We start from the raw sequence: 25,863 nt of genomic DNA, 5'->3' as shown, positions 1-25,863 counted from the left end.
AATTAAGAGTATAATTCAATAATCTCACTTTGCTTTGCAGTTTAACACTTCACACATCATAGGAGGGACATAATTTCATATTGCTTACTTGATCAACTAATGAATTGCTATTACCCATATGGACCTAATTCATGGATGTTCTATCATATAGGTTGGGTTACCATCATTATTGATCTTTTTAAATTGACTAAAAATTTCACTCAACTCAATGTTTTCACTCAACTCAATGTTTCATTTAGTCCGTTAATTGATTAGATTCATCTCTGACTACACATAATTTACGTAAATAATTTCATCTCACAACAACTTCTTTATCACATTATATCTCAAATAAATGTGTCTATTTTTTCATTGAAAATTTTTATTTTTCTCTACAACCCTGGCAATCACAATTTATAATTTTCATGTTATGACAAATCCTTCAAGAATAAATACATCATCATAAGTGGATTTTGAAATTCACTTTACATCATTGCTCCCCTCTAATACAACAAAATAAATTTTCTTATTTAGTATCATAGTTGTAATACCTCTTTTCAAAAGAATGCATCAAGAAACAAAATCATCTCCAACAACAAGAACATGAGAGATATTATCTCTTTTAAAAGACTCAACATTTTAATTTTGGGTAGCTTACACAATTCCACTACTTTAGGAGCTAATTAATTAGTTTCACGCTAATTTGCAATATTATGTTCACTATCATATTTTGATCCTTGGGTATGTGTATCTACCTCTTTTAGATACATGTATCAGATATATGTAAGGTAGATACATATCAATTAGTCGTGTCTAATTAAGGGATATAACTGAAATTCATTAATTAAGGAGTATGTCGAATTAAGAGATATAACTGAACGTCATTAAATAAGGAAAAAACACGCTTGCAACAACTGTAAAGGATATGACATATCATAACTCCTAAACAAAATCAAAACAATCAAAATACTTCTTTTTTTGGTGATTCATTGGGTTGTTGTTGTTGTTGTATACATGCTATTGCCATATATAAGAACTCTTACTCAAAATACATGTATATATTTTATCAAATACATATTCACTTAGTCATATACATTGATAAAGACTAGATACATTATGTTTTAACTTAGAAACATAAACACTTTATCAGATTCATGAACTCTTATTAAAATATATGCGTATATTTTATCAGATATATGTACACTTAATCAAATACACTGATAAAAATTAGATACATAAAAATTTAACTCAATTATATTTCAAATACGTGAACAATGTGATATATACATCAATATGTGCCAGATACATGCGTAAATCTCCACTTATTATTTCCACAAACAATTTTTTTGACGAAAAAACATTCATAATTTTTGACCTTTATGCAAACTTTAGAATATCCTCCGCATTATTGTAGTGATATCAAAAATCGCAATTGGTCAATTATAGAAAATAGTCAGTAGTGTAATTTTTATGCCATTTTTTGAACAACAATAAGCCTCGAAGTAGGACTAAAAACTATCAACAAAGGGTAATCCTCCCAAGATGTTGAAGGATCTAAGCGGCTCGTGCTTTTTGATGTTGCTATGACATAAGAGTGGCAGCACTCCACACTTATATATATATATATATATATATATATATATATATATATATATATATATATAGATAGATAGATAGATAAATTTAGACATAATACATAAATATGATCCTTAACTTGGCTTCAACTGACAACTATGACCTCTAACTTTACTAGTGCACAGGTTGTCACTTTAACTATCCAAAACTTCAACAAATAGACACGTTCGTCCTACATGGCATCCTACATGGCAATTTTGTGTCCTACGTGGTGTCCTATGTGTATTATTCTATGCAGAAAACGTATGTCTAGTTGTTCAATTTTATACAAGTTTAAGTGTCTACTTGTGCACACCCAAAATTGGAGGGCATAGATATCAGGTGAAACCAAGTTAAAGAGTATATTTATGTATTATGCCATGAATTTATGTAACAAATTAGTGAAAGGAGAGAACAAAAGTAGTATTGGACTCTTTTTATATGTTGAAAGTGCAGTGATGGAGGTGAGGGGGAAGGAGGAGAGAGAATGATATATAACTTGGGAGGAAAAATTTAGGAGAAAGAGTGGATTGATTTGGAGTAAATGCATAAATTATGGAGAAAATTACGTGGGTAGATAATTAAGAAATCTATTGTAGGCTAATTTTAAAGAATGATGTATCTCAATGTATCTAACTTAAAATATGGTAAAAAAATTTTAATTAATGGAAATATACATAATTATTTGAAAGTATATGAATGACCTCCAAGATCATTTCTGTACGTTTGCGTGTTTTTACCATTTTACCTCTTTTCATAGCTAATTTATAGCTCTTATATGATGTTGGAATGGGTGGCACACTCCTCGAGGTGGTTGGATGAGCTTGGTGCGAATTTTTCTCTTTTTAGAAGCTTTAAGTATAAGAGTTGACTTTAGTCAACATCAAAAAAATCGGTTGTCGTATGGGAATTCCGAAGGTTCCACTAGCTATGGAAGGCATTTTGATCTAAAAGGTAGGTTGTTTTGGGTTTTGGAGTCTTCATTTTGAGTTTGTACGATTTGCCGTTTTAACTTTAATATTTTGACCAAGTTTGACTTAGTCAACATTTTGAGTAAACGCGCTCGAATAAAAATTCTGTCAGTGCGGTTATCTTTGATACACTGAGTTTGATCTAGAATGACCTTTGGTTTGGTTTTCGAGGTGCTCAAATTAAATTTTTGACCATTTGAACGCTTTATGTGCTTTCCTTTGAAAGTTTAACTTTGGTCAATATTTCAATGAGATGGCCTCCGTTGGTCATTTCATCGTTTCCATTGAGTTTAGAATGCTATTTCTGGTTAATGGGATTCCGAATGAATTTTGGACCCCCACTGGAGAAATCCCAATCCTTCAAAGTTAGCACTAGCTGAACTGTTGGTGTAGGGCTTCTTGTTCTTCGCGTTTGAAAGCCAAGGGCCGTGATCGCAAAGGACAGACTCCTTGGTCATCGCGACCGCGGGGCTGAGTGCCGTAATCGCGAAAGGTAGTTTTGTTCAGTGCTCGCGATTGCTGACTTGGGTCTCGCGATCCCGAAGAGCAATTTTGAATAGTCCAGTGGTATTTAAGACCCATTTTTGGATATATTTTCTTCATTTCCAACACTTAGAAACTCACTTTTTGAGAGCAATTCTTGGTTATTTTCATTGATTCTTATTGCATTGTGTTGGAAATTATTGCGGGGACGTTCGGAACCTTTCATCATCCTAAAATCCTCGTAAGTCTCACATAAATTCATTGTTTCTCACTTTTTGACCATTCTAAGGCTTGATTTTAGTGGGGTTGGTTTGAGCCCTTCCGGTGCTCGGAATGTGTCCATTTTGGGGCACAAGTTCCTTGAGCTATTTGAAACCTTGTGATAGAGTTGGTTTTTTAATTTTATGTGGGGGTCCCAATATTGAATTTTGACCTAATTTTGATTTCATTTTTAACTATGGTAATATGGGTATCGTTGACTTTGTTTGATGTGTTCTACGATAATTTTATAGAGTGACATCATTCAAAGGTGGCCCAGAAAGGAAAATCTCCGAAGTAATTCGTGTGCGATTTCTCCCTTGAGGTAGGCTATGGCTTCTTCTCTTTAGACTTGGTACGGTTAGAATTGGTATATTATGAGTAGTATTGTATGACTAGGTTGGTTCGAGGTGTTGGTAGTCTTTTTGAGTAAATTAGGAGTCCATGGCATCGTTAGTAGCTATTTTGAATTTTAGTCATTGGAGCCTTAGTTTAGGTGCTTTGTTGACTGTTTACATCACTTTGAATCCTTAGAAATTGCCTCTAGGTGACTTGAACATAATATTCCACTTGTTTGGCTTGTTTGATTTTAGTTGCCCATTTTATTGTGTTTTCGGCTTATGCTTATGTCGTACTTCCTTATGGCATTGAAATGATTGGTCCTAGGCCATACTTTTGGTAAACTGGAGTCTCAGGTTAGTGAATTGATTACTTCGGCAGAGTTTTTACCTGGCTTTAAGTGTTATGTGATTTTTGACATGTTACTTACCTTGATTACCCCGCCGATATTTAAAATCCTTTTAATCAAAGAATAAATGATGATACTAAGATTTTGGTTAATGGATAAGTATAAGGAGTTGAAGAAGATACTAGTGATATCTTGTTTATGGCACTGCATGATTTTGATGAGCTTGAGGTATAATTTCGGGCGGTCCTTTTATTGACTTTGGGCTACACTATTATATTTACCATTGATAAGCTTGAGGTGTGAATTTTGGGTGACCCGTTGATACACATTCCAAGTTATTACATTAATATTGATGAGCTCAAGGGTTATTTCGGGCGCTCTATGATACTTTTGGAATTATTACTACTGATTCGCTTTGTTATATATACATGCTCTTCTAGTATTTTATGAGTTGAGTTAATTATTGTGGTTACCTGTTGTAGTTGGGTTTATTTGATTTGTATATTCTCCTCGTACCTTGATGCACCTTTAGTTGTAGTTTATGACTCATTTATGTTATGATTAGTATCATTGTGCTGCTTATATATGTATATTCTTTCTTTCTGAGCTCAGTTGTCCTATGATGCCTACTGGGTACCCCATGTTTTGGTACTCATATTGCACTTCTGTATTTTTTTGATGCAATATTCAGTTCGAGCTACCCCCAGATCGCGCCTGATCATCCGTGGAGGTGCCAGATCCGAATTGTGGTGAGCTCCCAACGTTTGGAGACTTGCTACTTTTCTTCTTTTGTACTGGCTTATATTTTGCACTTTGGACAGTCATTTCTATATTGTATATAGATATTGTCAGCTTTTGTACTTAGTATCTCTTATATATGTGACATCAAGTCCGGAGTTGATCTAGCATCAGTTCGCCATTTTTGGTCACTTTCGGACCTTTTATATATATATATTTTTATCGTATTTATATATCTATACCTTGATTAGATTTCTTTTGTTATATTCTTCTTACTTCCGCCTTCTTAAGTTATTATTTATTTATATATTTAAATTGAGGTTGGACTTCTGCTTGAGTTAGGTTTGGGTAGCCTACTCGGGGGGTATAATAGGCACCATCATGGCTCGGATTTGGGTCCTGACAGAGTGGTATCAAAGACTAGGTTCACTGGTCTTACTAGTTTAGGAGTAAGTGTCTAGTAGAGTTCCGCAGAATTGTACGATGATGTCCATATTCAATCTTCGGAAGGCTATAGGAAATTGTTAGGAATTAAGTCACTATTGTTTCTGATCGTGCACTAATGATGATGAACACCTCTAAATCCTATTTGTTTTATTCTTTCTTAGATGGAGAAGATGTGATCTACTCAGGGTGGATGAGGACCCCCTCACCTGCAGATAGAGCCTCAGGTCGGGGTAGAGGTCAAGGTCAATGCAGAGGTCGGGGTAGAGTGTAGGCTGCAACACCAGTACCGAGGCCATACATAGAGGTCGAGCAATTTGAGCACCAGCCGGTGGAGGTAAATAGAGCCCAACCCCCACCAGGATTCGTGGCCACAACAGTGTTACAAGATACTTTGGCCTAGATCCTTAGCTTCATGGAAGGTATGTCCCAAGTAGGGACACTGCCTAGTACTTCAGTCGGACTTCAGTTCCGAGAGGAGGCTTAGACTTTAAGATAGGCAGGGGCACAGTATGATCAGACTCCAGTACTACAGCCTACTACAACTCCCAGTCCGGTGATTTAGCCTATTCATACAATTTTTCAACACATGACAGCTAGGCTAGTTATGACTGCATAGGAGCAGAAGATGTTGGGGAGGTTTATCATATTAGGTCCCACAGGTTCTCCAGTGCTACGGGTGAGGATGCCCATGATTTTTGGTTAGTTTCCAGGAGAGGTTGCACAACCTCGGGTTGGTGGAGTCCCCTGAAGTTGATTACACTACTTTTAAGCTGGATGGACCAGCAAAGTAGTGGTGGAGATCCTACCTTAGCTGCAGACCCACAAGATCGCGGCTGATTTTATGGAATCAATTATTTGAGGCTTTCATTGAGAAGTACGTACCCTGCAGTTTGAGAGAGAGGCTACAGAATAAGTATACAATGATGGTACAAGGATCGGTCATAGAGTATGAGTCTCGGTTCCATGAGTTATCTAGGCACGCTACCATGATTATGCCGACAACAAAGGAGATGGTACACCAATTTTTCAGAGGGTTATCTGTCCCTTTAAAGAGTAGATAATTGCATTGGGATAGTATATCATGCCTGTACTATTGAGGCTATTCGTCGTGAGGCTTACAGAGGCAGCGATAAGAGGCCTCGCCGTTAGGGCAGTTTCAGTGGATATTTGTTGCATGGTAGAGGTTCTTTTGATAAAGGTCATCTACAACAGTATCCACCTAGAAGGCCAGTTCAGGCATCCTTACAGCTTACTGATGGGGGATTGGTAGGTGTCGGTGGTCAGGGCAGCCAGACTTTGGGTCAGTCTTCTCTAGGTGAGACTTCTGGGTATTCAGAATAGGGTGTCCACTTAGGTTCAGCTGGGACATCACAAATAGGTTTTTTCAAGGGTGTGTGCTATGAGTGTGGTGTGATAGGCCATTTTTCTAGAGAGTTTCCTATTATCAGCCACCGCAGACGCCAGAGTCAGCAGGTTCAGGCCCCCAAGCAGAGGGGATACTCAGGGTACTAGGGTGGTTCCCAGGCAGTTCAGACAGGTGGTAGAGGTGGACACAGTTGTATGTATGCTTTTTTGGGTAGTCCATAGGCGGAGGCTTCGGATGCCATCATCACAGGTATGATATCCGTCTCTCATCAGCCTGCTAATGCTTTATTTGATTTGGGGCCTAGTTATTCGTATATGTCTACTCATTATGCTATTCAGTGGGATATGTTGTGTGATCCATTATATGTGCCTATACGTGTAGCTACCCCTATAGGTGATTCTTTAATAGTTGATCGAGTGTATCGATCATGTGTGGTGACCATATTGGGGTATGATACTAGAGAAGACTTGATCATGCTAGATATGGTAGACTTTGACTTGATTCTAGGCATGGATTGGTTGTCTACTCATCATGCGATTTTGGATTGCTTCTCCAAGATCGTTACTCTATGTATGCTAGGTATTTCTCCGATCATGTGGGCAGGAGCAGCCAGTCATGTGCCATGTGTTCTGATCTCCTTCCTTAGGGATCAACGGTTAGAAGAAAAAGGGTGTCTAGCCTATCTTGCTTATGTTCGTGACAATAATGCTGACACTCCTGCTGTTGATTCAATTTTTGTGGTTCGAGAGTTCCCTAATGTCTTTCCCACCGATCTACCTTGTCTTTCTCCTGAGCGTGATATTGATTTTTGCATTGATGTTGAATCGGGTATACAGTCAGTCTCTATTTCACCATATCGGATGGTTCTAATTGAGTTGAGGAAGCTTAAGTTGCAACTCCAGGACCTCTTGAGTAAGGGCTTTAAGCATACACAAGTTGAAGGTTTAATGTAGTGACTAAGAAGTTGCAAAAGTTGCTTGAGGTTGTGTGTTCTACCCCTGCTAGCAGCATTTATCTTTTTACTTTATATTTTGACTCCCCTTAATGAATTTTCTGGATCCGCCACTGACTATTGAGCAACAACATATTAAGGGGAAAACATAAAAGTTACCTCAAGACTTTTATCCAAATTTTTAGTTACATATTTTTACTTTGTCGGGTCCTATTATCCCTTTGGATAGTGACACAGTTAGAAATTTCATTAGAAATATCTAAACTTAAAAAATGTAAAATATTTTTCGATAAATATGTACACGAAAAACTTAAAATCAAAATATGAAATATTTAACTCAATCATAAAAATACTTGTAGTAGACCTCTTAATTGTTGGAGTTAATAATTTTATTTCCATTGAAAATAAACAAATCAAGATCCAATCCAACTCAAATTTGCTTTGATCAAAATGGATTGAATTAAAATGTGTCAAGTAATGTGTCATAGAACGAGTCAAGACCCAATCCAATTTAATTTTTATTAAATTTAATTATTTTATTTATTCTTTTAAAATATTTTAATACCTAATGAGATTATTTTATTCTTTATTATGATTAGATATAACATAGTAGAAGTGGTATTGGTCATCAAATACTTTTATGAACTTTACACTTGATGGTTATCCAATTCCGTATTGGATTTAGAATTGTAACCACCAAGTCCTTATAGACTTAGGCTTACATGAAGTCCTTATAATTATGACTTCTCCTCTTCACAAATCGAAACCTCCCTTCCAAATTTCCAGTAGCTAGTATGACCACTCTCTCTTCATGCAAAAATCTGAACGTGGAACTGTAATAGTATTGGTCTATATTGATGACATGCTAGTAACTGGAGATAGCCTGAAGTTAATTGAGGAAACAAATCAAAAACTATAGAAAGTGTTCAAAATGGAGGACTTGGGAAACCTAAAATACTTTCTTGGAATAGAATTTGATAGATCTGATCAAGGCATATTGATGCATCAAAGAAAGTACTCATTGGAGGTGATATCTGAACTTGGTCTAGCAGGTTCTAAACCATTGCCTACTCCTATAGATACAAATGTCAAACTGACAACAAGATAATATGATGAGTATACAACCAACAACAATGGAGAAGACCCTTTATTACCTGATGCTAGTTCATATCAGAGGTTAATAGGCAAACTGTTGTATCTAACAGTTACAAGACCTGATATTTCATACAGTGTACAAACTCTAAATCAGTATCTTCAGTAGCTTAAAAAGTCATATATGGAAGCAACATTAAGAATTGTCAGGTACATAAAGTCACAGCCTGATCAAGGTATACTTATGTCAAGTAATTGTTACAACCTTTCAGTGCCTTATGATTAGGGAGAGATTAGCTACGCAATTCCTAAAGAGCTTATGGAAGAAAAACACTTGAACAGAGTTGCAAGAAAACACACAGAGAGAGAAAGTAGGAGAGAATCTGTAAGATATTATTCAATGAATGCCAATGAACCTGAATTAATAGCTAAACTTGGATGAAGTAATATCTAACTACTGTTCCTCCACTGCTTTCAACTAATAATTGGAATCTAATGACTTAACCCTAACAGAATTGACTAGAAGTGACTTATGTACTCCTCCTGGCTAATTAGTCATATAACAACTACTCCCCTATCAAACACATCCTTGACCTCAAGAATTGAACAGAGGGAACTACTATTATAGTGTATGTAAATCCATCCAAGTGCTGTCCTTCTGAGCACAATTAATCCATTTCACTAAGATTTGGGTGATAGATCAATTGTGTTTGGACATGACCCTATGATCAAGAATAGTCTCAAGCTCCAATAGAACATTTCCATGAGCAGATAGGGTAATCGGAAGGTGTGGGCCAACAGGGTTAGAACCAATCTTCTTTTTCAATTGCGATACGTGAAAGGTATGATGAATCCTAGCATGTGGTGGCAACCCCAAGTGATAAGCAACCTGACCAATTCTCTTAAGTACTGGAAAAGGCCCAAAATACTTAGGAACAAGTTTCTGGTAGGAGTGACCCCATAAGGACAATTGTCTATTAAGGTTGTAACTTCACGTAAACCAGATCACCAACCTCAAAAACCCTTTCAGATGTTTTTTTATCAGCTTCCTGATTTATTCTCTGTTGAGCCATCAAGAGATGGTGTTTCAGAAGTCTAATGGTTTCTTCCCTTGCTTGTAAACTTCTATCAACTGCCTCAATAATAGATCATTGAGGGAAGTAGGGAATATGAAGAGGAGGGTGTTGTCCATAGACCACCTCATAAGGGGTCAAATGAGTGGATGAGTGGAAGTTGGTATAATACCACCATTCAGCCACTGATAACCAATAAATCTACTCCTTAGGCCTGTCACCACACATACACCTAAGATATCCTTCCAAGCACTTATTCATTGCCTCTATTTGTCCATCTGTTTGAGGATGGTAAGTTGAGGAATGATGCAACGCCACACCTTGGATGCTGAACAATTCCTGCCAAAATTTTCCCAAGAATATAGTTTCCCGATCACTCATAATGGTCTGAGGAAGGCCTTATAAATTATAGACATGATTCAAGAATAATTGAGTAACGTCAGCTGCTGAGTAGGGATGGTATAGACCAATGAAATGAGCATATTTTCTCAATTTGTCAACTACCACCAGTATAATGAATTTAGATTAGCTTTGGAAAGACCTTCGACAAAATCAAGACTGATGTCTTGCCAAATTCTTTCAGGGATAGGTAGGGTTTGGATTGAACCCAGAGATTCCACATGCTCAGATTTGTTCTATTGGCAGACTACACATTCCCTCACATATTGAAAATCCTCTTTCTTTGTTCTCTTCCAGAAAAAACTCTTCAATCTCTAGAGGGTAGCTTCCATACTTGAGTGACCACCCAAAGCATTGTCATGATAAATATGCAGCATTTCTTTCTTTAGTTTTGCCTCATTATCTATCATCAACTTGTCCTTCCTATATAACAACCCATCTTTCAGGAATAGTAAGATTTGCAAGCACCATTTGCAGATATAGTTTGGAGTAATTTCATGATATAGACATCCCTTTAATAGGAATCCTTCACCTATTGTAATAGCTGAACCGTGACCACAGAAATTGCCTTTAACTGAAGTTGGTTGTCACTTCTTCTAGATAGTACATCCACAACTAAATTTTCGCTTCTTTTTTTGTATGCAATAGAATAGTCATATCCTATAAGCTTGGTCAGCCACTTCTGCTGGGTAGGAGTTGTGATTCTCTGCTCTATAAGATATTTCAAACTTTGATGGTCTGTCTTGATTGTGAAATTCCTACCAATCAAGTATGGTCTCCATTTCTGCACTGCCAACACAATTTCCAACATCTCCTTCTCATATACAAATAGAGAAGGGTGTTTTGGCCCCAAAGCTTTACTCATGAATGCCAAAGAATGACCCTATTTCATCAAGACTGCCCTTACCCCTATTGAGCATGCATCAGCTTCAATAAGAATCTCTAAATTGAAGTTAGGTAGTGCTAGAACAGGAGGAGAACTTACAACTTCCTTCAACTTATGGAAAGCTATTTTGGCCTCACTTGACCACTTAAAAGTTTCTTTCTTCAGTAGGTTAGTCAAAGGTCTTGCAATAATACCATAACCATTAATAAATCTTCTATAGTACCCTGAGAGTACCAAGAATCTCCTAAGTGCCTTCACTATCTTAGGTGATGGCCAAGTTCACATAGCTTCAACCTTTTTAGGATCAGCAGCTACCCCATCAGAAGAGATAATGTGTCCCAAGTAATCTACTTTAGGCTGGGAAAAAGAACACTTGATGAGTTTAACATACAAACTGTTTTGCTTCAAAACTCTTAAGGTCAACTCCAAGTGATCCAAATGGCTATTCATAGAGGGACTGTACAGTAGTATGTCATCAAAGAAAACCAAGATGAATTTTCTGAGATAAGGCTGAAAAATATGGTTCATCAGACTTTGAAATATAGAGGGTGCATTTGTCATACCAAAGGGTATCACTACAAATTCATAGTGTCCATGATGAGACCTGGAAGCTGTTTTATCTATATCTTTATCCCTCATTCTGATTTGATGGTAACTAGATCGTAAGTCCAATTTAGTAAAAAGATGATCTCCACCAAGTTCATCAAACAGTTCCTCGATCACAGGAATTGGGAATTTATCCTTGACAATGTACTTATTGAACTCCCTATAATCTATGCACATTCTCCAAGAGCCATCCTTCTTCTTTACCATGACTATGGGGGATGAATAAGGGCTCACACTTGGTCTTATAACTCCAGAAGTCAATATTTCCTGCACGTGCTTCTCTATTTCATGTTTCTGGATAGTGGGGGTATCTATTGATAGGTAAGGTGCTTTATTTCAAGACTATCTTGTGATCATGCCTCCTATGAGGTGCTAATACTGTGGGGGTCTTCAAAATCTGGGCATACTAATCAACTAAGGACTGGACATAAATAAGGATACTCACCTCTTGAGAATTCAGTATGATCTCAGATGTGTGTTTCTCCTCAGGTTGCTTGAGTGTCACCACTGCTACTGCCATTATGGACAACTGTGCTGGCTTCTGCATTAAATTCTGGATGTGTTTATTGTCAACCCACTGTGTCTTAGCTGGTTGACTTCCCCTCAGGGACACTTTTCTCTTCCCTACCATGAATTCCATTTTAAGTTGCATGAAATTCCACCTTATGTCACCCAAGGTGATCAACCATTGTATTCCCAAAACTACATCATATCCCCTAATGCCAAGATCAACATATCAGAGGAAAATTACACACCTTGCATCTTCCAAGAAAATCCATCAGATATGTGAGAGCAATCAATCTTTTTGCTATTAGCTACAGCCACAAGGACAACATGAATGACTTTCAGGGGATTTCCTAGCCTATTGGCGCTCTCATAATCCAAAAAATTAGGCTACTCCCTATATCAATCAAGATATGTATCACCTTTCCCTTAAAAGATCCTCTAACTTTCATAGTTCTATAGTCATGCACTCCAGACAAGGCATGAATCGAGACTTGTGCCCCCTCTAAAGTCCCATCTCCTACTTCTATGTGTTGGGGAGAGGAAGCACCACAACTAAAGTTTGATATGATGAAAATAATGAAAATAAATTGGACACGAGAATTTTATGTGGAAACCCCTCTAACTGATAGAAGGGAAAAACCACGGGGTAGAAGGATCTCACTATAAAATATGGAGTACAATGTTCTCAAATACAAGGAGAAAACAACAATTAACACTTCTCTCTTGTAAAAGGAACAACTACTAAAGAGGACACTCAAGACTACAATATTTATCTTGGTGTATAACTCTCTTTGTATTCTTACTCTCTTTTTCTGGGATTTTTGGATGATTTAAATGAGGGCAAGATGCCTTCTATATATAGGAGAAAGAAAACGCGTATACGCATTTTCAAAAATGTGTAAGAGTTGTTGGCAGCAAACAATGTCAAAAAAGGCATACGCGTTTTCAGCAAACAATGTCAAAAAAGGTTGCTGGCAGGCAACCCCTTTTTTTGACTTCTGCATTCTCCCACTTACGTTTCTGCTAGGCCAATAGAAGATCGACACCATATAAACTTATTACTGTTGATTGGCTTTGTAAACATATCTGCTAGGTTGTCATTAGTGTGAATTTTCTGAATATCCACACTGCCTTCTTCCACCTTCTCACGAACAAAGTGATACTGAACTCGTATGTGCTTTGTCCTTGAATGAAATGTCGGATTCTTTGCGATATGCAAAGCGCTCTGACTGTCACAAAATAGAGCAACCTTCTCTTGTTTGTGTCCGAGCTCCTCCAGTAACATCTGCATCCATATTGCTTCTTTTCTAGCTTGTGTAGCTGCTACATATTCTGCTTCCGTCGTAGATGTAGCCACAATAGATTGCAGTTTTGAAACCCAGCTTACATCTCCTCCAGCAAGAGTAAACACATAACCTGTGGTGGACTTGCTCTTATCAAGATCACCTGCATAATCTGAATCAACATAACCTTTAACATTAAAGTCTGATCCTCCATAACACATTGCAACATCTGAGGTACCCTTGATGTATCTCAGGATCCTCTTAACAGTATTCCAATGCTCTCTACCAGGATTAGCCATGTATCGACTAACCACTCCCACTACTTGTGCAATGTCAGGTCTTGTACATACCATGGCGAACATTAAACTTCCCACTACTGATGCATATGGTACTCGAGACATCTTCATCCTCTCTACTTCATTGCTAGGACTCATACTTGAGGATAACTTGAAATGAATAGGAAGTGGGGTAGAAATTGACTTACAGTCTTGCATCTTGAAGCGTCTCAAGATTTTCTTCAAGTAGTTCTTTTGAGAAAGCCAAATCTTCCTATTATTTCTGTCTCGGTGAATTTGCATCCCTAGAATCTTGTTTGCTGGTCCCAAGTCCTTCATTTCAAACTCCCTAGCCAACTATGCCTTTAATTTTGTAAGACGATCTTTGTTGGGGCCTGCTACCAACATGTCGTCAACATACAACAGCAAAATAACAAAATCGTTATCACCAAATCTCTTGTAATAAACATAAGGATCTGAACTATGTCTGTTGTATCCAAGGCTTATAATGAAGGAATCAAATCTCTTATACCAATATCTCGGCGCCTGTTTGAGACCATATAGAGATTTGTTCAACCTGCAAACCAAGTTCTTTTTTCTTGTTCTTCAAAACCTTCTGGTTGGAGCATATAAATTTCTTCTTCAAGTTCTCCATGAAGAAATGCAGTTTTGACATCTAACTGCTCCAAGTACAAGTCAAATGTAGCACATATCGCCAGGACCACTCAAATTGTTGTGAGTCGAACCACTGGAGAAAATATCTCATTGAAGTCTATGCCTTCTTTCTGAGTGAATCCTTTCACCACCAATCTTGCACGATACTTCTCCACTTGATCAATACCATTGCGTTTGATCTTGTAGACTCATTTGTTTCCAATGGCCTTCCTTTCTTGTGGTAATTGAACAAGATCCCATATTTTATTTTTATGGAGAACTTCAATTTCTTCTTGCATTGCTGCCACCCACATAGATGATTCTTGGCCTTTCATAGCCTCGTGAAAAGTTGAAGGCTCTCCATCTTCTGTTAGTAGACAGTATGCAATATTACTCTCCATAGAATAATCTGAGTGCCAAGCTGGTTCTCTTCTCTCCCTAGTTGACCGTTGAACTTTTGGAGTTTCGATCTCAGCTTGCTCTTGTTCTTCGTGCTCTGGTGCTGCTTCAGAAGAAATTGGAACTTCTTCTATTTCTTCAACTTCAACTGTAGTAGTCTCTGATTTTTCTTTTGAAGTGCTACCTTCTTTTGCTTGTATCTTATTTTCAACAAATACAACATCCCTGCTGATTACCACCTTGTGGACTGTGGGATCCCACAAGCGATACCCCTTGACTCCATCAGCATACCCTAAGAAAATGCATTCCCTAGATTTTGGATCCAACTTTGATTTTTCTTGGGTGTTGTACATAACATAAACAGGACTTCCGAATATATGTAAGCGAGAATAATCAGCTGGTTTTCTGTCCACATCTCCATTGGTGTTTTCAGATCAATTGCGGTTGATGGTGACCGATTGATCACATAACAGGCGGTTTTGACTGCTTCTGCCCAGAATGGTTTTTCCAACCCTGCAGTTGCCAACATAGCTCTTGTCCATTCCAACAAGGTTCTGTTCATCCGCTCTGCTACTCCATTTTGTTGTGGAGTATATGCCACAGTGAACTGCCGTTTAATACCTTCTTGTTTACAGAAGTTATTAAATTCATCACCAGTGTATTCTCCTCCATTATCTGTCCTCAAACACTTGATCTTTTTCTCAGATTCAAGTTCCACCCGCGCTTTGAATTCTTTGAAAACTGGAAAAACATCTACCTTTCTCTTGATTGGATACACCCAACTTCTCCTGGAGAAATTGTCAATAAATGACACAAAATATTTTGCTCCTCCTAGGGACTCCACCGGTGCTTGCCAGACATCAGAGTGGACCAGATCTAATATTTCCTTGCTTTTAGCAGAGGAACTGCTAAACTTCAGTCTATTTTGCTTACTGGTAACACAATGATCACAAAAGGGTAGTGAAACCTTTTTGAGCCCTGGAAGAAGTTTTTGCTCAGCAAGAATTTTCAAACCTCGTTCCGACATATGGCCAAGTTTACGATGCCACATCATCGTTGATTCTTCAAATGAACTTGTTGACACGGTTGATGCTTCTCCTTCTTGGTGTGTTTCACCTTTAAGCACATATAGATTTGCAGCAAGTTTTTCTGCTTTCATCACTACAAGCGCTCCTTTGGATATTCTCATGACTCCACCATGAGTCTTATACGAACATCCATTTTCATCTAGTTGTCCTAAAGACAATAGATTTTTCTTCAAGTTTTTTACATGTCGTACCTCCTAGATGGTGTGAACCGTGCCATCATACATCTTTATTTTGATGGACCCAATACCAATAACATCCAAAGCATGATCGTTTTCCATGAACACAGACCCCCCTGAGATAGGATTATATTGATGGAACCATTCTCTCCTGGAAGTCATGTGCCATGTTGCTCCTGTGTCCATGATCCAGACATCAGCGAAACGTTTTCTGCCTTCATTATTTGATATTGCCTCACTACATAAAATATCGCCATCATCCGAGGTACATGTAACATTCCCTTGAGCATTTGATGGCTCAGGATTTTCACTCTTCTTCTTGAACCGACAATCTTTCTTGAAGTGCCCTTTCTTGCCATAGTTGTAGCACTTGATATTCTTCTTACTTCTTGATTGAGATCTGCCGTGATTGTGACTCCCACTAGGGCCACGTTCCATTGGTCTTCCTCTCAGCATCATCAAGGCTTCAGCTTGCTGCGAACTTGCTTGTCTGTCTTCCTTATTTTTGTGCCGATTTTCTTCTTCCAAGACAGCGGCTGCAATTTCATCGAAAACTAGACTGTCTGTATTGTTCGTCAGGTTGATGATGAGTTGATCATACGAGTCAGGAAGAATTTGAAGTAGAAGCTCCGCACGTTCAGTCCCCTCTATTTTGCAACCCATTGTTGTAAGTTGCGAAAACAGAGTATTCAAAGTATTAATGTGTTCAGTAACTGGCATGGACTCTATCATTCGAAGAGTATACAATCTTCTTTTTAAGAAGATTTTATTATGTAAAGACATGGCCTCATACAACCCCGTAAGAGTATCCCATATTTTCTTCGCCGTCTGCTTTTTCGCCACACTGGACAATACTTAATCAGCTAGTGCCAAGTGTAGATCAGCAACTGCATTGTTGTCTATGTCATTCCACTTGCTGTCATCAGCAAAGTCTGCGGGTCTACCTTCAATTGCAGCCAAACAATTATCTTTTCTCAATATCGCTTTTATTTTCATTTTCCACAATGAGAAATTAGTCTCATTGAATTTCTCAACGTCAAACTTTGTTGTACTCGACATTGTTATTTGCTTCACACCCTTCTAGATCGTTTCTGAATATTTTTGCGAACAATCGTGACAAACTGTACCATCACCGAAATTTACTATTCACGTGAATAGTACTATTCACGTGAATAGTACTATTCACCCCATTTTACTATTCACGAAATTTTACTATTCACGAATAGTATCTTCGCATAAAACAGACAGAATAACCGAGGGCTATGATACCACTATTGGGGAGAGGAAGCACCACAATTAAAGTTTGATATGATGAAAATAAATTGGACACGAGAATTTTACGTGGAAACCCCTCTAACTGATAGAAGGGAAAAACTACGGGGTAGAAGGATCTCACTATAAAATATGGAGTACACTGTTCTCAAATACAAGGAGAAAACAACAATTAACACTTCTCTCTTGTAAAAGGAACAACTACTAAAGAGGATAATCAAGACTACAATATTTATCTTGGTGTATAACTCTCTTTGTATTCTTACTCTCTCTTTCTGGGATTTTTGGATGATTTAAACGAGGGCAAGATGCCTTCTATATATAGGAGAAAGAAAACGCGTATACGCATTTTCAAAAACGTGTAAGAGTTGTTGGCAGCAAACAATGTCAAAAAAGGCATACGCGTTTTCAGCAAACAATGTCAAAAAAGGTTGCTGGCAAGCAGCCCCTTTTTTTGACTTCTGCACTATGATCATTTCCTGCACTTCATGATACTCCTCTTCTTGTGGTTCTTCTTCCCCATCTACCTCAAACAAGTACAATTGTTTTCCTTTTCGACAGTTATGGCCTGGTATATACTTCTCTTCACACCAATAACACAAACCCTTTGACCACCTTTCATCCATCTCAACACTGGTTAACATTCGAGTGGGTTTAGTGAAGGGTTTAGCAGGGAAATTCTTTGGTGGATTTGGTCTGTAAAATTGGCTGAAATTAGGTTTTGGATTAGATAGTATTGGAGAAGTGGTTCTATGATAAGGAACATTACTGGTTCTTTGAAGTCTTAGGGATTTCTCAACAAGTTTGTCTTGATTGTATGCTTTCATCAGAGATCTAGTATTCAACAACTTCACCTGGACAGCCATCTTAGGTTTTAATCTAGCCAGCAAACAATTGATCGCTTGGTCCTCTATGAGATCTACCCCATTTAACAGTTCATCAAACTGATCAAAGAAGCTTTGCATAGTACCTGTTATCATAATGACACCAACTTCGATAGGGGATTTAAATAAGTAGAGGTCCCAAATCTATGTCGAAGGGCTCTAACATACTCCTCCCACTCTGGAATGTTCTAAGAGAATCGAGTTTTCATATACATTTGATGCCATTGTAATTCTCTCCCTTCCAAATGTATGGCAGCTACCTTCACCTTCGATTCTTCAGCTGTATTGTCATACTCAAAAAATATCTCGTATTTATAAATCCATCCCCTCAAATATTCACCATTGAATTTTAGAAAATTGATGCGCGAATACCTAGTATTGGCCCTGTACTACAAACCACCAAACCTACCAGAATCAGCCAATGCCATTTCTTCTCTGTGTGGAGCTTTATGAGTCCCTTCCATCGTCATGAACATCTATCGAACCTCCTCCATGTTTTGATCATGCTTCTCATTCATGACTCGAAGTTGCTCACCAAATAACTGTTTCAAATACCCCCATTGATTGGTCTATCTCATGTCTAATTTTATTACTTCTAATACAGTCCCCTATGACTACAAAATTCCAAGGATTCGACTGCTCTGATACCAATTGTTACAGCCTTTCAGTGCCTTGTGATTAGGCAGAGATTAGCTATGCAGTTTCTAAAGAGATTATGGAAGAAAAGCTCTTGAACAGAGTTGCAAGAAAACACACATAGAGAGAAAGTAGGAGAGAGATATTATTCAATAAATGCCAATGAACTGATACAATTGAATTAATAGCTAAATTTGAATGAAGTGCTCTCTAACTACTTCCCCCCCCCACCCGCCACTGCCTTCAATGAAAAATTGGAACCTAACGACTTAATTGCCTAACATAATTGACTGGAAGTGACTTTTGTACCCCTATTGACTAATTAGGCATATAATAGTAATCATGTACAAAATGTGACTGCCTTTTGTAATGCTGATTAGGAAGCACGTACACACACAAAGAGGTCTGTTACATGCTTCTTATTCAAGCTAGGGGATTCCTTAGTATCCTGAAAATCAAAGAAACAAACTACTGTCTCTAAGAACTCTACTGAAGCAGAATACAAGAGCTTAGCATCTACTGTGTCTGAACTCATTTGGTTACTAGGACTACTAATTGAATTGGAAGTCAAGATTGAACTACCAGTTGACCTATTCAGTGACAACAAATCAACACTACAAATTGCTAGCAATCCAGTTTACCACGAAAGAACAAAACATATAGAAATTGATTGTCACTTTATTAGGAAAAAAAATTAGCAAGGCAAAGTCAAAGCTCAGTATATCCCTACCAAAGAACAACTTGCAGATCTTCTTACAAAAGGACTAGCCAAAGTCCAACACCAATATCTTAATTCCAAGTTAGATGTTCTTAACATATTTAGAGTACCTAATTTGAGGGAGAGTGTTGAAGGAGGGCTATAAGCCTAAAAAAGAGACTAGTTATGCAAATGAGGCTAACTGTGCAAAGCTCCTAAAGTCAGTTAATTAGGTAATTAGCTGTAAAAGTCAGTTAGTTAAAGTTTGTTAAGAGTTAGTTATTTTTCTAACTTAGTCAATGTAGTCTATATATACTCCTAATTTGTATCCTGTATACACAAGTTTTCATATAAGATTAATTCATATGAGAATACATTACTTTCTCCTATCTTCTCTGCATTTCTTCTTCTTCTTCAATCTATTACAAAGTTCATCAATGATGAACTGAATAAGTTACACTTCCCGGCATTAGTAGGGAAGAAGAGGGTGGGAAAGGTTGATTTGTCCTGCAGGCAACTGAGGATACTACCGAATCTTTTAGGAAGATTCGCTCCTTACTAGCTTAATTTGTCAAACAATCAGCTTGCGGTGATTTCTGATTCAATTGCGAGCTTAGAAAACCTCGAGGAGCTGCATTTGTCTTCTAATCATTTGGAATCGCTGCCAAACTCGACTAGTTTATTGTTTAGTATGAAGATCTTAGATGTCTCTCGAAACAAGCTTATCACTTTGCCCGATAACATTTGTCATTGCAGGTCATTAATGGAATTCGATTCAGGCTTCAACAAGCTTTCTTATTTGCCAAGGAATATTGGGAATGAACTGGTAAATCTAAAAATGCTTTCACTTTCTTTTAACAAGCTTCGTTCCTTACCTACTTCAGTTGGTGAGATGAAATCCCTGACACTTTTTAGATGTGAATTTTAATGAACTACATGAGCTTTCACGTTCATTTGGGAACTTGACAAATCTTGAGATCATCAACTTGAGCAATAATTTCAATGACCTAACCAAGCTTCCTGACACAATTGGTGACTTGATAAATCTAAAGGAACTTGATTTGAGCAACAATCAGATCCATGAGCTGCCTGATACAATATATTAGCCGGCTTGACAACCTAACTGTGCTTAAGTTGGCCGAAAACCCTTTTGTGATACCTCCAAAAGAAGTCGTAGTTGAAAGAGTTGAAGTCGTAAAGGCTTATATGATCAAACTGTAGCTTGACATAATGTTGGCAGAAGATCTACAAATTATTCTGGAAGATATCGGATAATAACTCGAAGTACTTCCTGAATGGGTGGTGCTGTTTCAAATATTATTGGAATTGTTGCGGGGTTTTGGGTGGTGGAGGGAAGTCAGGTGTAGACCATTTTCTCAATCAGCTGTTATGATACAAGTTTGTAGAGATTTTGCGGCAACACATAACATGTTGCCACTAAATGTAGAGATTTTGCGGCAACAGTTTTTGTCGCCACTAATTTGTTCACCAATATTTTGTATGTAGATTTTTGTTTACGGAAAAAGTTGATAGTTTTTTCATTCTTTTATAAGGCTAAATATAATGAAAATTATTTATACGACAACTTCTCTCTTCTCAGCTTTAAACGATAGACGTTTTCTTCTTGTATTCATCTTATGTAATATCTATTTTATTTTTGATATTTTTAATCGTTCACTATAAATAAATAAAAAAAACTACCTATTTGCAGAGGTAATAACTAACCCAAACAAATGAGTGGATGTTTGTTCATAAAAATTAAATTCATTTTATTTAAAAAATTTGAAGTTAAAGTTGGAGTCGTACTTTATCATATGCTCTATAAATAATATTTAGAATTTGAATGTATTTTATCTAAATATGATTTATATTTTTCAATTTCTGAAACCTAGCAAAATCATACAACTTGACAAATTTACCTGAAATATATATAATTAATTCTACTTTAAAAAAAATATCTCAAAATAAATAATCGTGTGAGAGAATGAGTTGGTGTTGGGATATATAGAGGGGACCTTGGGCTCTGTTGATCGAATTGTGGATGTTGATTAAAACTTAGCATGTCATGCTTCAACTAGCAACTAAAAATTGTTATGAATCCTTATTAAAAATTGTTATGAATCCTTATTATTCAAAAATTTCATCAAAAATACTATCTGATTAAGTAATAATATAATTAATCTAATTTGATATACATTTTTCCGAATAGAGTTTTTTTTGTACTTTAGTCATGGTCAAGGGTGTTCATGCATGATTAGATTTGTGTGAGTTATTCTTTAAATATGATCAAATTAATTTAGTCAGTTTTTCAGATGTTGAAATCAAATCAAATCAATTAAGCGATTTTCATCGCTTTAGTTTTGTCGGTTAATTCGAGTTTGATGATTTTTATTTAAATATATAAAATATGCTTTCAAGCACATATTAGATTGAGTATTGTAACATCGCACTACCGAATCAATTAGTAGTTGAGAAAAGAAGGCAATATGTGTTATAAATCTTATAGAAAATACCTCATCATGAATATTGTTGAGAATTCTTTAAAACTCGAAGCGTGTCAAAGACCTTGTCTATAATAATTTTACCCGATATAGGAATATCCCCCATAAGTCAACGCTCTTCTAATATAAAACCAAGAGTTAGAATCTAAAAAAGATTAAATAATATTAACTCAACAAAAGAAAATAAGAACCAAAAAAAGAAGAAAGAATTGGTCTCTATTTTTTCCACCCCAACATTAGTAATTAGCAACATATTTATAACAAACATATGCCAACATACGCGAAAGAGTTAAGGCGGCAATGTCGTTGAGGCAATCTGCTTAAAGAAAAAGAAACGTTCCGTAATAAAAAGAAGTAATGATATTTGACCAAAGTTCTAAATACTTTTTGAGATACTGAAGTAATTCTCTTATCTAACCATCCTCACATATCTCAAAAAAATGTGATACAATAAAATTTTTGTTAGGTTTTCACACGTAAGTATAATGCATTGAATCTGGTATCTTGTAAATTATGAACCAAACATAGATAAAATAAGGTTAAACTTATAGAATAATTGGTGAAGTTTAAAATTTCTATGAACCAAGTGTTATAAATACATGGAATGTGTGGAATGTCCATTTAGTTAATACATGAACTTCTTACATTCATGTGTACATATTCCCTAGGTTCTATGGACCATTTTGGATAAGTATGTATCCATTAATTTGGACATTTAATATAGTGACTTTTGGAGTATTTCTCAACCTATAAATAGGGTTGTCATTCACTATTGTATTGGAGACTTGAAGTCATATGAATAAGATGATCTCTACATTCTACTCTCCATATCGCGTTATTAGCACGACTTGTCTCTAGTTTCAATTTTTTTTCACCACGTCATTCAAATTGAGTTTTATATCAATAATTTGATGGTGATGATGAGAAGGACTAAATAGTTGTTGATCAAATTTATCCAACAAACCAAAGAACAATGAAAGCCAACAAATATGATGCTAATCCATACAATAAATTTGGACATGTGCTATATATGTCACTTTAAGATGCTAGAGCATAGCATGTTTTATTTACCTATTAAGTTCTATTTTATTCAATAAGTTGATTCAAGCTTGCAGATGAATCATCGATAAGGAAAAGATCACTATCCAAGACTAGATACACCTATACTTGTGTAGCAAATGGTGGAGGGAGTCGAACTTGTGAAATTCAAGAATATATTTTTTTTCATGTCTTATTGAAACTTAATTCACTTATTTATATAACAAAAAAATGGTAATATTATTTAAAGGCTTGGGGTTGAGTCCTATTGTGTTTTGTCCTATTATGCCAATGATTGAAGGGTAAGATGATGGATTCAAGTCTCATCGTACCAAAAGGGTAAGACATCAGGTTAAAGTATGGATGCACCATAATTATCACGCCCCGAGAGGGTACCCTAGGCGTGAGCGACACTCAGAAACCATTTCTGGCTTCCGAGAGAACCACTTGGTCTCATTTCTTATTTATTCATCAGCGGAAGACTTAAGAATACTAATGTGGGCTTGTCATCATCAAAGGAAAAATAAATAATTCTTAGAAGAAGTAGTTTCTAAGGAGAACTACTCCGATTACATCATCAAACTCTGTCTATGAAGCCTCTAATACTCTTAGATGGTGCCAATGACATGTCCATGGCTACCTCAAAAGAAACATCACACTCAACAATAATAAAAGGATAAGGAGTTCCTTCGAATACAAGAAGGACTCACCAAATAGCTGAAAAAAAATGATCTTCAACGATGCGCCTGTTGAGGATCTTTAACACCTGTATCTGCATCATAAAATGATGCAGGTCGAATGACGTCAGTATGTGAAATGTACGAGTATGTAAAATGGCGGGAAGGTAAGGACAGATATCAAGAAACTCCTCTCAAGAAAACTCAGCTCAGAACTCAACATCATCTCAACATGAATATGTAATGCAAGTTTAAAATATAATAATAAAAATAATAGTAATAAGCAATACTTACTCAGTTGGGAGTTTCTCTAACCGACAACCATCACTTATGAGCTAGCGATGATACAACGAAGCGATGTCGTTGCCACATCCATCCAATACCTTGTTAGGGTAAAGGACATCACCATCTTGGATCCACTCATCAAAGTCCTCTTTTTGGGACTTAAGAGGCATAGCCTCCATCCTACGCTGGCTACGTAGTTCTGGGGTTTGAGTCAATTAAACTCTTACCCAACTCGGTGCTCAATACTACTCCCAAAATATGTGCTTATATTAAACTCATCATCTAGTCTCATTGGACTTTAATTTAAATCATCAAACTCACCTCATTTCATGTTTATCAATCACTATACTTCCAAAAATATCATTTACATCTCATCAAAACATCTTGCTCAAAATATCATTTTCTCAAATTCATTCAAATTCAACTCTTTTGCTCTTTCAAAACTCAATAAAATACATATATAGTATTAATTAATATAACTTTCTTTTTATCAATGAAAATAATAAAAAGCCAACATCTTTACTTAAAATATGTGTAAAAATATTCATGAACATCAAATCAATTAAGATTCATGGGAAAGTAGCCATGAACAATAATTCCAATAATATGAGAGATAATAATAATAATAATAATAATAATAATAATAATAATAATAATAATAATAATAATAATAATAATAATAATAATAATAATAATAATAATATCAACTCAATAGAAAAAGAATTAATTCATCTAGAATTCAAGATTTGGATAAAACTCAACTATAACTCAATTATAATGAATTTAAATATTGGGCGCATGGACGAACTCAATCCAATGCTATGAAAGCCTTACATACCTTAAATCCGAAGGTTTACTCCGAATTGGAACACTCTTGGACCCCTAGCCTTTTCTTCTCGTCGGAGCGTTTTGTGTACTATCCGGAGTATAAGAATAACCGGAGTAGTATTTTTATACTTCTAAAACTAAAACTATATTTGAGAAGAAGTATATAGAGAGAAGAAATGCTTAAGAAAGCTTGATGAATAAAATGAGGAAATAAGGTGGGTATTTATAGGTGGGAAAGAGGGACCTAACAATAAATAAAATAATTATAAAGAAAAATCTGAAAATTTAATGGAATATATTGATGTCATGGATGATGTTAAATGGAGGACAATTTATGTCATGCATGATGTCAAATGTATCTAGATGTTTCCATGGTAGGTAAGATGAGTTCTTTTTAACAGAATACTCTTTTTCGAAGCTGCGTTTGAATAAGATAAATTCCTTATTAGGATTTAGTGTCTTCATAAGAATTGTAGATATGGAAGTCTAGTTTCATATCATTCAAGAATCAACCAATTTGGAGTAACCTATAAGGAGATATGCATTTTCTTCTATAAATACTCAATTCCATCACAGCACTATATCTAGCAAAGATTAATTTATTTGATCTACTTATACTCTGAATCTTAAGATGTGTTCTTCATGAAAGTTGTAGGTAATGATGTTGTGGTTACTCAGAAATTTAAATCACCTAATTTGGACCAATCTATGAAAAGTTATGCCCAAAATACAGAGGCTGTATTATTTTCGTCGAGAATTGAAATACCGACATACAATATTTTAGGAGTTGTTACAATAATGATAAACATTTGAGGGTAAGACGGTAGATTCAAGTTCTATCGCACCAAGAGGGTTGGACATCAATTTAAATTTTGATGCACCATGATGATAAGATATTGAGTATGAGCCCAATAAAATTATGTCCTAACACGCTTTATATGGATAAGACATTGAGTTTGAGTCTCAATGCACTAGTGTGATGATAAAATTATGACTAAGTCAAAAATAATATATTTTTTAATAAAAAGTCATGAAATTCATCCCATTTTATTTGTTTTATTCCCTGAAGTGAATGTGGTAACAGTACATGATAAGTTTGTAATCCGCCCAA

At 36.2% G+C, this 25,863-nt stretch overlaps 1 pseudogene; it reads left to right on the top strand.

Moving 5' to 3' along the window:
- The window catches only part of LOC129895706 (plant intracellular Ras-group-related LRR protein 9-like), a 69,662-nt pseudogene extending 48,846 nt beyond the window's left edge, over window positions 1-20,816 (top strand).
- Window positions 20,817-25,863: the final 5,047 nt, after the last annotated feature.

Source organism: Solanum dulcamara, chromosome 7, assembly GCF_947179165.1.
Source record: "Solanum dulcamara chromosome 7, daSolDulc1.2, whole genome shotgun sequence".
Taxonomy (NCBI): Eukaryota; Viridiplantae; Streptophyta; class Magnoliopsida; order Solanales; family Solanaceae; genus Solanum; species Solanum dulcamara.
The sequence above is the reverse complement of the archived record's forward strand: the minus strand, read 5'-3'. Positions and strand labels throughout refer to the sequence as shown.